The 13810-nt window shown below is 39.6% G+C and overlaps 1 protein-coding gene across 3 annotated transcripts in view; it reads left to right on the plus strand.

Annotated features, from left to right (window-relative positions):
• Positions 1 to 13810, plus strand: part of Grem2 (gremlin 2, DAN family BMP antagonist) — a 99415-nt gene that overhangs the window by 52209 nt on the left and 33396 nt on the right. The window contains exon 1 of one of the 3 annotated variants that reach the window (XM_036202239.1): positions 2502 to 2522. The exons of the other annotated variants lie outside the window; for them this stretch is intronic. The gene's annotated coding sequence lies outside the window, so the exon portion shown is untranslated. Of the gene's footprint in view, positions 1 to 2501; positions 2523 to 13810 lie in introns of those variants that run through there. 3 annotated transcript variants of the gene reach the window in all.

The raw sequence follows: 13810 nt of genomic DNA on the forward strand, positions 1-13810 counted from the left end.
CTGGTGTTTGTTTTGTGTTTTGATAGTCTCATGCATATATAGCATGTGTTGTGATTATGTTCACCCCTATTATCTTTTGTTATCCCCCTTCCTTTCCCTCTGGACCCCTTCTTCCCAACTAGTTCCCCAGTAGCTACAATGTTCAAAATGTCACCAGGCCCTGTAGCAACCATGACCAGTGAACAGCTCCCCAGGAAGGGATGAAGCATCCTGGGTACTTTCCATATACAAGATAGAATGCTGAGAAGTCATTCATTTGGTTAAGCCCAATTCCTTCTCTTTGCCACCAGGGTTATTTCCCAAGTCTACCACACACTTTACACTCTTAGTCCTGCATTTTAGAAGGTCATTTTTCTTCTGTGTTTTCTGAGGATATGCCTTTAGAGGGCAGAGGGTCTGCCAAACACAAATCCCCTCATTCCTACAGCATCTCCTACCACTGCTTTTCTCTTTATTCTCCATTTCAGAGGACAAAATAACTAATCTTGTCCAACATGCTCTTTATTTCTTCCCTTTCATGTTTTCCCCTAATTTTCCTTCTTTGTTTCTCCCTTTTTATTCTTTCATCTTCCCCCTCAATCATTTCCATTTTACACTCTAAAATACAAATAGTGGAAGGATGGAAGGAATGAAAGAGGGAGACTAAGAAGAAGAAGAACAACCTCTGAGGCCTGTCCTAGCTTCTAGGGGAAAGTACCTGTGTCTCTTTCTCTCCCACCTCTTTCCAGTGGTTTAACTAAAATTGCTGTTATCTGAATACTATGATATGGCTTCTCATTCTATTGAGTCCTCAGCTCCTTTTTATCTTTCATTGGTGATGGTGGTGGTGGTGGTGGTGGTAGTGTGTGTGTGTGTGTGTGTGTGTGTGTGTGTATTGCACACATGTGTTAAGCATATGCATATGTGTGTATGAGTGTGTAGGTATATACTAGGCCATGCATGTACATGTGAAGGTGGTGGATTGATGTCAGGTGTCTTCTATCAACCTCCATGTTATTATTATGTTTTTTTTTTTTTTTTTTGAGAGAGAGAGAGATTCCCACTAAGCCTAGAGCTCCCCGGTTGGCTAGAGTCCCTGGCCAGTGAGCCCTTGGCATCCTCCTGTCTCCATCTTGGCTGGGATTATAGTCACCTGTAACTCCAGCTTTTGGGACTCAGGTCCTCACACCTGCACAACAAACACTTTACCCAGGGAGCCATCTCCTCTTTGGTATTCCTTTTGAACGTCTTTATCTTCATTGAAAAGCTACAAGGGCTTCCAGATCTGCTGTCCTAGTCAACATTTTCTCAGTCTCCCATGTTGTCAGCATACTTTATTTTGCACCCTAGGAAATGATAAACCAACTTGCCTGGATTGAGAAATCAAATTGTTCAGAGTATCAACTGCTCATCCCAACCATAGCAAATTTATAAATTCACCCTCCCATCCCAGCACACTCTCTCTGTAGTGAAGGACAAATGATCTACCTGTGTACCGGATGGATATTCTTTCTTTGCTGCTTCCCTGTAGACCTTGCTTCAGGTTTGCTTATATGCTTCTCCTTCTATGAGTTAGGCCTCATGCTTCTTGGTAAGCTTTCCCCCTTAGCTCTAAAACTACACTCAAACAAACCACTTTTCAAATAAGTAAGCGAATAAATAATAAATTATATCCAATGAGCCATCATCCTTGCAACCACTATTGTTGATACCTGATCTTTTTTTCTTCCTCTGTTAGTCAATAGTCTCAAAATCTCCTACAGAGGGGCTCCAGTTTCTTGTATCCCTATGAATCATCATTTCGTTCTTGTGACATTTGCTATAGTGAAATTGCTCTGACAAATCCCCTTCACCTCTTGATTGCTCCCAAAGTCCAAGGATTCAGGTCAACCTTCATCTGGATTCACTTGGCAACAGCTAGCACATGGGGTACCACCCCCTTCAATATTTTCTTACTCTTTATTTCCACTGAAGCCTCTATTCTTTTTATGTAGAAGTCTCTGGGCAAATTCTTTTCCTCCTGCATTTATTTTTTAGCTGTTTATTATGCTTTTGTTTCTCCAAGGTGACATTTTTATCCCATTTATGTCCTCATCCTTATCTTCATTTTATAATCATTCTTTTTTACAGTTTTCATGCTTTACAAATTCAAAGGAAAGTTATATTTAAATATCAAAAATAAACAACAACAACAAAAACAAACATAGTTTCAAATGTTGTCTATGTCTTGGCAACAGACCTGAGTTGGAATCTCAGCTCTTACACTCACTTTTACTACCTATACAATTATGGATTAATTGCATGGTCATCTTGGTATTATTTACAAGTTTTATAAAGGCAAATTTCATTTCCACTCAGATTGTAGTCATGGGAGTTAATGGAGCTACTGTGTACACTAATGCAGAATATCTATCAGTTGATGCTTACATACTTTAAGTCATACTAATTTTAGTCATTATTTTTCCTGATACCAAAATCTATTATCTTCAGCAGGGTTCCTTCTCCAGTATTCAGATTGATACAAGAGGTCTCCAGAGATTCAGGTATAAAGAAATAAATATATCTTCCCTTTCTTCACCTCAATACCCACTCATCACCACATTCATTTTCTCCTTTTCTAAGCATGTGGCTTCTCTACGTTTCACAGACACAAAGGATCTACTAGTCTAAATGTGTCTCTGTGCCTCTCTGCACCCATATGCCAGTGCCCGTTAGCCTTTCATTTCTTTCACTTGGATGATCACATGGGACTCCTCACTACTCCCATTTTTCCCCATTTCCACTTGCATTGCACACTCTTAACTCACTTCTCAGAGAAAGACCCTTCCGCAACCCTTCATGATATGCATGAGATCCTTGCTGCTGAGAATGACATATGCTAATTTTCCATGATGTGCTTTCTGCCTTCCCTTTCACATGTCAAGTGAAAATGACTTTCATTTTCAAACATGAGTTTTTTATACCCCACTTCTCTGTTCTTGCTGTCCTCTCTGCTTCACACTTCATGTCCTGCTTTGCCTATCAGCTTGAAAGATCCCCCTCAGCTTCGCCTATGCCCTCACCCATCATAAGGCTGGGCTTATTGTCCTTGTCATTGACACAAGGCATGATTGTTTTGATGAATTTCCACATTTAATAAAAATCTCCTGCTATAGATATGTCAACATTTCCTATACATACATATTATCCAAGGTTAGCACCAGCTCTTACCTGGCATGTGTAGGACTATTTCTCTATCTCAAAGTATGTCACAGGCAACTCAAGAATGACATGTTCCCAATTAAAGAGAGCCTTCCTACAAAGGGGCTGGTCTCTCTCTAGGCCGGCTTTCCAAGAATGGGGATAGTCACCATCTACTGTGCCAGTCTTGTGAGAGAGCTAGAAGCAGAGCCTATCACTCACCTTCCTTCCTACTCCCAGTATCTGTTCATCCAACTGAAGCCTCTCCTAACTCCTAACTGCCTTTGTACCCTCAAGGCTCTCAAATCCAATCACTTCTCTGTAGCGCAGCAATTGACTCTTTTGATGGTCTTTTGGGAGGAACCTGATTTTACTGGAGTGGATTCCATTCTTTCTTCCTGTTTGTAGAAAGACCCATCTAATCCCTGCCTTAGTGGTACCTCCTTAGTGCTACAAAATTTTATGTTTAAAAATTTTAAAGGACTCCTTAATTCATCAGGATAGTGTTGTATCTTTAGTGTGAGACACCAAGGGCTTCCCAATTACAGTTTTGTCTCCATGTATCTGTCATACACCCTGTCCTTTAGCTATGAATACCTCTTCTCAATTTTTAGACCATTCAATACCCTAATCTCTAATGTTATATACAACATAACATTGTAGATTCAAGTTGGAATTAATTACCTCTTCTCATTGCACTAAATGATTTTCCCTTTCCAAGCCTTTCACAGCGAGCTGTTCTGATTGAGATTGATTTTTATTTCCTTAATGTCTGTTCACATATCTCCTTCTCCACACCCAAGGCACACTTGTCTTAATATTTCACAGTGCTATGTTGTGTTATCATTATTGTTTGTATGATAACTCCTCCGTAACACTGAAAGTTCTTTCTGGGTATAATGAATATTGTAATGTTCCCTGTAACCATGGTAAATGCCAGACTCTGTCATAGTAATGAACTGCTACTGATTATACATGAATACAAATGAACTCAAAGTTAAATGACTTGAAGTGTATAAAGGAAACCAGTGGACTCTTCAGAGAGAAATGTTATGGGTAGCAACTACACAGGGTCTAAGCATAACTGAAGACCACAGAGAGCCTGGGTTTGACTCTGACCCTAGCCATTCACTAACTATCCTGTAGTAAAACTTCCCTTAGCAGTCTTTCCTTAATTCTACTCGATAGTGTATATAGTGGTAATAAAGATGACGATAATGATGATGATGGTGATGGTGGTGATGATGATGATTTTTTGCAGGCATGATTCCTGCACAGACCTATTAATATAAATTATGCATAGCATTTGACATAGATTAATCTTCAGTAAAGATACATTATTATTCTTTTATCCCCTGGTCTGTCAGATTGTTTTCATTATTATAAAAATGAAAATAAATTATATATCTTTGGTTAATTTCATGAAATCATCACTAAGATTTACAGATCTGTAGAGGCGAAGTGACAAAATCATTGAACTCAAGCTCCTCACGTTTTCATAGGCAAGTGTTGTCTATATTGTTCAAGATATAGTCGCATAGCTATTGGAAGTTAGTTGGTAAGCATTTAAGTCCAGAACTAAAGTTTCTCCCAATGGCTTCTATTTCCGACACTTGAGTTGAAGAAGCAGTGTGGCAACTAGATTTTAAGGACAAGCATAGCCGTAGTTTTCAGTCTATGTCGGGAAACAGGCAGGGACCATGTGTGTGTGCAGACTAAGCCTTGCCACATAACCACACCAACTATACTATTCTCTTTCTTAATTTCTCTTGTTCTGGAGGTTTTCCTTTTCCAAAGAAAGGAGAAAAAGGCTCAGTGGAAAATTATGAAATACTATTACATTCAAATCTGATTAAAATTACAGTGACTGTAAACCCTGAGTTGAGGCGGACCCATTCCTTAGGGCTGGCATGGAGCTCTGATCATGTCTAACCTCACTGTTCACATCTAGCTTTAACTATGTTGTCTTCCACCTGATAAGTGACATTCTAAGGAAATTGATTTTTAGTTATACCACCCATTTGTTCAAGTTCTACCAGCAGGTTAGAGTAAAGAAATCTCCATAAATGGAAGTAGAGACAGTTATGAGAACAGGAACTCAAACTATCAGTTTGTGCCAAAAAGGGAAAGAAAAAACACCATAAGGATGAGGATATTACTTCCTCTTATGGGAATCCAAACAAGAGTTTCTAAATGAATCTTGCTTGGTTTGAGGGAGGTTTTTTTTTTGTTGTTGTTGTTGTTGTTTTTTTTGGTTTTGTTTTGTTTTTTTAATTCCATGAGTTTCTTGGTCAGAAGTTCAATTATCCCAGTTCTTTGTCACTAAATCTGATTGAAGTCTTAACAAAAACACAACAAAGCCCTTAATAACTCGGGCTCCTAGATGTCTGTCATAATCTCAGAGTTTATAGGACTATCTATTTTTTGCTCTGAATTTTCTTTAAAACAGCAAGAGTAAATGCATTCACATTTTTCTATTGTTCTTGAGCATTTGACCATTAGATGGTGAATGATTCTCCAGACTGGAGGAAGGGCTCATTTTTGTTCTTTTTGTGCAAGGAAAAATAATGCAACAGCAGGACTGACATTTTAGGAGCTGGAGAGTTGGTTGAGAGCACTTGATGCTCTTGTCGAGGACAAAAGTCCAGTATCAGCACCCAAGTCAAGTGGCTCACAATTGCCTGTAACTCCAGCTCTAGGGGATCTGACCCTTTCTTTGCCCTTTGCAGGCACTGGCATGCTTGTTACAGGCACCAGTATGCATGTACACACACACACACACACACACACACACACACACACACACACACAAATAATAATAATAATAAAATAATAATAATAATAATAATAATAATAATAATAATAAAATAAATCTTTAAAACAAAAAGCCTAGCATTTGACTTGAAGTTTTTTACACCAGATTCTAGGTAGAATCTCTAGGCTTTTTGGTAATCAACATTGCATCACTTATACATCATCGATCTTATTTTCTAGGAGTCACATCATGGGACATTGTGCTATGTCAGTGTAGTTAGTGGTGAAAACTATCATCAGAAATTGAACAATGTGTGCTTTGAATTGTACCCTTCCTCCACAATGATGTTCAGATCCCTTTCTTCTCATAAATGCCTCATGTGATCCTTTTTATCTTTTATGCCATTTTTTTAAAGAGCCATATATTTTTAAGAGGAACATTGAAAGCAAAGGGTGTAGGAAATATCTGCAGGATAGGTTGCTCTTCGTGTGAATGGAAGATTATCAGAGAATTTAGAGCAGGAAAGAGTCTTCGAAATCATCCTGTCTAGCCAGTCCCTTGATGACAATATGGGTCTTTCCCATTGTCTGAGAATTCAGGAAATCCTGCACACTATAACTCTGTTTTAGAGACTCACATATCACATTAGTCACACTTACGTCTTCCAGAAAGGGAGTCTCTATAGCTCTATTTAACATAGGTTGACTTAATTTATTTGATCGCAGACAGCTTTTACGGAGCCAGCCTTCAGAAATTCATTTCCTAAGAAGTATTGAGCCATTATTTCTCCTTAAAAACATCTTCAGGCTTGATGAGCTTGTCAAATGATCAATGACGTCTAAAACTAGAAACTTGCTTTATTTTAGGACCAATTTCAGGTTCACTGTTCTGTACCTAGAAATGTGATTATCATTTAAGGATTACTTGTGTCCAGAGATATGCCAGATGGTCATGTAGTGAAAATTAGGGCTGCCTCTGGGTCTGCTTATGAAATGATAGTTCTTACACCGGAAGCAATGACAATGTGAGTGTCCCTACAGTAATGCAAACAAAGCTGGGAAAGACACCTAAGAGGACTCAAGGGTCCACTACACAGAATAAGAAAAGGAGCTATAGAATTCTGGGCTCTCCAAGAGTATAAACCAATTCATGTAACTAATGCACACCACTCCCAGTTTTCTCAAAGATTTATTTGCAGAGTTTTCTGGTAGTCCTGCAGTTTTGTAAGTAGCATTGTTTTGAACAAATTAAGTTGTTTCTGTTATAGAAACATGCAGTATATAAAGTAATTTTTATCAACTTGTTTTTTGTTTATCTGTGATAATATGAGACAATAATGGATCAATAGGGCCAGGCTTCTGGAAGCAGCTTCCAGATAGAATGGTTCTGTAGAGAGGCCCATGGGAAGAAAAATGAGACAAATTTGTCATTTTAGTAAATGAGCCATTTGTTTCTGTGTTTGTTGTGGTTCCAAATTCTATGTTTTGTTGTAATTTCATAAAAGTATTGATGAAAATATGCATTCAGTCACCAAATTAGCAAGCTTTATAAGAAAAAAGTGGATCTGGGTTTAGAACTCAATGGTTCCAGCATCTGCTTAGCTTGCTAAAGTCCTGAGTTAGATCCCAACCACAAAAGAAAGAAAGAAAGAAAGAAAGAAAGAAAGAAAGAAAGAAAGAAAGAAAGAAAGAAAGAAAGAAAGAAAGAAAGAAGGAAAGAAAGAAAGAAAGGGGGAGGGAGGGAGGAAGGAAGGACAAAGAAACAAAGGGAAACAAAAATAGAAAAGAAAAAAATGTCATCATCATCATCATCTTCTTCATCACAGGGAATGTTTTGCTTACTTGCTTGTCTGTTTGAACTCAAATAAATCTAGCATAAGGCTCTGGATGAATTACCTTGTCATCACTATTCCCAGCTTCATGAATCTCCATCCTTATCCTCTCAGCCTCACTTGAGAGTCTTATGGAAATCTTCCTTCCCAATGCCCTTATATACAAACTAAATAAAGGCAGTAAGTGTGCTGTGGTCCTTAGAAATGTCTAGATCAAAAAGGAAAGTCAGCCCAGCAGTTCTAGTCATGTTTCATCTTAGGGCAACACTGGCTGCTGAACATAGGGATTCATCAACTGTTCCCTTCAAGAAAACCCCAAGAGCCCCTTCACGAAGAAGCAGGAGAAAGAGATGGAAAATAATTCAGGTTAAATGATTCTCCTTGATGTGGCTTTGGCAAAGTCTGAAGCTGAGTCTGAAGCTCTACTTGGATTGAAAGAGCTGTTCGAAGGCTAGAGTCATAAAACCTCAGCAGGCAGCCTGTTGATCATTTCTCTGGCAAGGCCTTGATAGAGAGGGAAGTGACTTGCCAGAACACTGGGACCTGTGCTTAGGGGTCAGAGAGACACATTTTCAAGTGAAAGTTTACTTCAGCCACTCACTGAGACCAAGATATATGCTTGGTACCCATTACTTAGCTGTTTTAATTAATTAGTTGAATCTAACTGTGGTGTGGCTCTCAGATTTATACAGGAAAAAGAAACATATATCTATTCCCTAGAATATTTCAGTTTCAATTCATCTTTCTTCTTGTAATCAATAATGTTTCTAAAGTATTAAGATTGGAGGCAGGTAAATGTAGAATGACTGGTTGGTGAGAACCATGATCATTCAAGGATTAGAATATACTAGTTTAATGAAAACAGTTGACCCTCAAACTTATGCCATTCACACAGTAAAATCCAATCCCAGAAATTTCAAATTCTCATGAGAAATCTCATTATTTGAGAGGCAACCCCATTCCTTAGACAAATCTGATATTCCAGTGCACATTTCAATAAAAGTCAATCTTCCATAAGTCGTTGTCTTCTTGAATATAACAAAGGAATAAAAAACCTTCCTCATAAGAGTTAAATGAAATTTCAGGTACTTGGCATTGAGAAATGGCTCTTATAAGTACATTTTTTTTTTTTTACCCCAACTTGTGGTCATGTCTCTGAAAATCACTCACAAGATTATCTGCCTTGTTCTTTTAGCTTTCTGTAACTCCATATTCCCCTGATGGTGAGAAAGCACAGGAGTGAGGCCACAGTGACTTCTATCATTTTATGTATTGTATATTGAAGTAAAAGGGGTAGAATTTTGACAGTTTGGAATGTGAGTTTTAACTCTACAGCCTAGTGTCCGCATGTCCTAGCCATACAATTACTGCCTCAGTGTGTTCATCTACAGAGTATGAGGAGTAGAGATCATGGACATTACACACTGGCTCTGGAACAGACATTGGATAAGCAACTTTGTGCCAACCAATTCCTTCCACACTTCACTCCTGCTGCTACAGTTGCCTTTCTGTGCCTCTTCCTCCTCCTCCTCCTCCTCCTCCTCCTCCTCCTCCTCCTCCTCCTCCTCCTCCTCCTCCTCCTCCTCCTCCTCCTCCTCCTCCTCCTCCTCCTCCTCCTCCTCCCAGATAACACCCTGAACACCTTCAATAGAGAGACAGACTCAAAACTATTATTTTCTCCTTTGGTAGTCCTAATCTGAAGTGTGTGTGTGTGTGTGTGTGTGTGTGTGTGTGTGTGTGTGTGTGTGTTTAACTGAAGTATAGATTAAGAATATTTCAAAAACAGAGACACTAAAATTAATATTAATTAACTCTAATGATACACAATTGTTCAAGTTGTGTACATGCAACCTTGTTTTCAAGACCTACAGTGGGTACTATAAATTCTCTGAAATTCAAAGTAGTAATATAGGAAAATAGCTATGCATCTTATTAAAACTATTGCAGGTAAAATTCATTTTCCCTAATACAATGGAGTGGCATTTTAGGCTGAGGAGGTGGCTCTCTGGGTAAGTGCTTGCTTGTACAAGCATGGGTGAGTCCAGACCTCCAATACTCAACTAAAACTGAACATGGTTGATCATATCTGTGTTGCAATAGTGAGATGGAAGGCAGAAACAGGAGGATCCCCACAGAAGCTCCCAGTCAGCGGGTCTAGTTAATATGATGATGAACAAGAAACCTTGTCTCAAACAAGGTGGAAGGTAAGAATTGACAACCAGAGTTGTCCTCTACCCTCTACATATGTTCCATGGCGCGCGCGCGCGCGCGCGCACACACACACACACACACACACACACACACACACACACACACGAGAGAGAGAGAGAGAGAGAGAGAGAGAGAGAGAGAGAGAGAGAGAGAGTCTTAAAAATGGCATTTCACATTGTACTTCGGAGATAAGTCAAAGGGTTAAGCAACATGTTCAGAACAGAACTAACTGCCGGGCGGTGGACACGGCTTTAATCCCAGCACTCAGGAGGCAGAGCCAGGCGGATCTCTGTGAGTTTGAGGCCAGCTACACAGACAAAGAAACCCTGTCTCAAAAAAAAAAAAAAAAAAAAAAAAAGAACAGAACTAACCAACAAGTTATGGGTACAGATGTGTGACATGGATGATGTAACCTCTCCCTAACGTGGGTTTCCTTTTCTTTTCCTGATCAACGGCTCCTTTTCTGCTTATCTTCCCTTATTTCTCCACTGTTGCTCTGGTGTGGATCTTGAGGAGTGCATTTAGTAAGTATTGCTTAGCTAGTGGAATATCAGCTAATAGGGTTAAAAGGTAACAAGATAGCTGACCCCATGGCAGAGGCTCAGGTTTCTTTCCAGCCAGCGAATGCTAAGCCATCTCTTCATATGCCTGGAGAAGCAGTTTAGAAATGCACTTTTAACTGGCAGCATCCTTATCCCTCCCCTAACTGTCTTCAAATACTGAAGAGCCTTCACAAGAGAAGAATTCTCTTCTTGACTACTGAAAGAACAAAGTGCATCTTTCTATTAGATGCTATTGAAGGCATGTCCCCATAAGCACAGAGATTTGGAATCTCCTCAAAGACAGAGAGGAGCCAGAGAGTGCCTGGTAGATCAGTAATAGAATATTCAAATCAAAGTTCTTCTTGGGAGGGGTCCAAGTTAGTGAAGGAGTAGGAGTAACCAGATCCTGGCCATGGCATTGAAAGCAGCAGCTGTGCTGAGGGCCCTTTGGACCGCTTGACTGCACAGCCCAACCAGGCAGAGAGAGCACGGCTTTACATGCCTGTTGGATTAGTGATAAAGGCAGAGTGGAGACAGGGCTGCTTTGATTTCTGCAGAAACTAGCACATTAAAGTCAGGTGCTATTTGTAAGAAAGGCCTTACATTTGACAAAATAGCCTCAAACCATGCCTCTTGTGTGTCTATTGTTGTGACATGATTATAAAATACAACTTCCACTTCTCACCTTTAATGACTCATCTTTTCAGCCCCAGAATGATGTTAGAGAAGTGTGGTAGACAAAATGTGCTCCTCCAAAGATGCCTACACCCTGATACCTCAAAACTCTGTATATATTGCTTTCAGTGGCAAATTTGACTTTACAGTTGTGATTGAGTTATAGACTTTGAGTGGGGAGATTATCCTAAATACTAAAAGTGAGTCTAATATGTACTCATAGGTCCTTTAAGGAAAGTGAATTTTCTGAGTTGTGCTCATAAGGAAGTGTGGCAATAAAATAATAGTAATTCTGTATCACCTTTTAAAAAATCCACTTGATTGGGGCATAGTGGCACATTCCTGGAATGTCTGCACTTGGAAGACAGAAGCAGAGGGATTAAGAATTTAAGGGCAGCCTAGGGTATAGAATGAGAATACATCCAAGGTGTGTGTGTGTGTGTGAGAGAGAGAGGGGGGGGGAAGAAGGGAGAGAAGAGAATTTTAATTTGAAAACAAAGTTAATTAAAGTAAAAGAATAGGTAGAGGGTTTTCTCACTGGTTTTGGTTTAGAAAATGGAGCTAGAGGACCAAGAACAAAGAGTGTGAGCAGTCATTAAAGACTGGAAAAGACAAGGAAATACATTCCCTTGGAAGGTCACAGCTCTGTTGAACACCTTGGATTTAGCTCAGTGAGACCCATGCCAGACTTCTAATGCAAAGCAACTTAACATTATCTACCTGTGTTGTGTTCCGTGAGCAAACTTGTAGTCATTAGCTGTGGTAGGAATAGGAAGAGAAAACAGTAGGAATTAGGAGCAAAGCCCTTGCTACCATCATTCATTCTAGAAAACTCCTTCCTGGTCCCAGGCTTAAAGCCAGGTGTGGTAGTATGAATGTAATTGGACCCCACAATCCTGTAATTCCATAATCTCATACGGACTGGCACTATTAGGAGGTATGGCCTTGCTGGAGGAAGTGTGTCACTGTGGGGGCAGCTTTTGAGGTTTCTTATGCTTGAAATATTACCTAGTGAGTTAGTTGATTTCCTGTTGCTTCTGAGTCAAAATGTAAGGACTCTCAGCTTCAGCACCATATCATGCCATCATGCTCTCTGCCTTGATGACAATGGACTGAACCTCTGAAACTGTAAATAAACCACCTCAATTAAATGTTTTCTTTACAAGAGTTGCCATGGTCATTGGTGTCTCTTCACAGTAATAGAAACCCAAATTAAGACAAAAGTTGGTAACAGGAGTGGGGTATTGCTGTGATAAGCCTGACCATGTTTTTGTTTGGAATAACATGGACCTTGGGACAGTGGATGGAACTGTGGATTAGAAAAGCAGGTGAATGCATTAAGTACTGTTTAATGGGCCATCCTAGTAGGAGCATAGAAGTCAATGGTGCTGAGTATGATTTGATGAGTTGTGGGGGGCTACCTCAAGAGGTTTCAAAGAAGAATTTTAGTATGTTGCCTAGAAATCATTCTTGTAATATTTTGGTGAAGGAAGTGGCTGCCTTTTGCCTTTGTCTAAGAGTCTGCCTGATACTAAAGTGAAGAAAGCATTTGGGATTAATTCTGCTGGCAGAAGAAATCTCAAAACAGCTTAGAAAGACTCTGTTGTATGGATATTAGTGGTATCTCCAATGAAGCTATATAATGAAAGGAAAAAATGAGCAAGGAAAAATGTTTGAGGAGAAAAGGGACACCAGAAAGAGGAGTAGTGTGAAACCCTCTGTTCAAAGAGATAAACAAATACAGGAATGGAATAAAGGGAGTGCTGGCCTCAGGTGATGATGGAAACAGACTTTTTTTTAATTTTGAAATCTTTTATTGCATATTCTTTTGATAATGATGCTAGACATGAGTTTCATGTTATAGAATATGTCTTTTTTCTTTTTATTAAGAGATTTTTCTATTCATTGTACATATCAACCATGGATTCCCCTGTCCTCCCTCCTCCTACACCTAGCCTCCCCCCTAACAACCTACCCACCCCCATTCCCATCTCCTCCAAGGCAAGGTCTCCTCTGGGGAGTCAACAGAGCCTGGCAATTCAGTTGAGGCAGGTCCAATCCCCTCCTCCTTGCACCAAGGCTGAGCAAAGTGTCTTAGCATAGGCACTAATACCTAACAGTCCAAATTAAAACAAATGGGCTATAGAGCTAAACAGAGAATTCTCAACAGAAGAAGCTCAAATGGCTGAAAGACATTTAAGGAATTGCTCAACATCCTTAGTAATCAGGGAAATGCAAATCAAAGTGACTCTGAGGTACCATCTTATACCTGACAGAATGGCTAAGATAAAAAAAACATTAAAGACAGCTTATGTTGGAGAGGATGTGGAGCAAGGGGAACTCTCCTCCACTGCTGGTGGGAATCCAAACTGGTACAGCCACTTTGGAAATCAGTATGGTGCTATCTCAGAAAACTGGGAATCAATCTCCCTCAAGACCCAGCTATACCACTCTTGGGCATATACTCAAAGAATGCTCCATCATACCACAAGGACACATGCTCAACTATGTCCATATCAGCATTATTTGTAATGGCCAGAACCTGGAAACAACCTAGATGCCTTTCAACTGAAGAATGCATAAAGAAAATGTGGTACAGATACACAATGGAGTACTACTCAGCAGAGAAAAGCAATG

The sequence above is a fragment of the Onychomys torridus genome, chromosome 11 (genome assembly GCF_903995425.1).
Source record: "Onychomys torridus chromosome 11, mOncTor1.1, whole genome shotgun sequence".
In the NCBI taxonomy this organism is placed as follows: domain Eukaryota; kingdom Metazoa; phylum Chordata; class Mammalia; order Rodentia; family Cricetidae; genus Onychomys; species Onychomys torridus.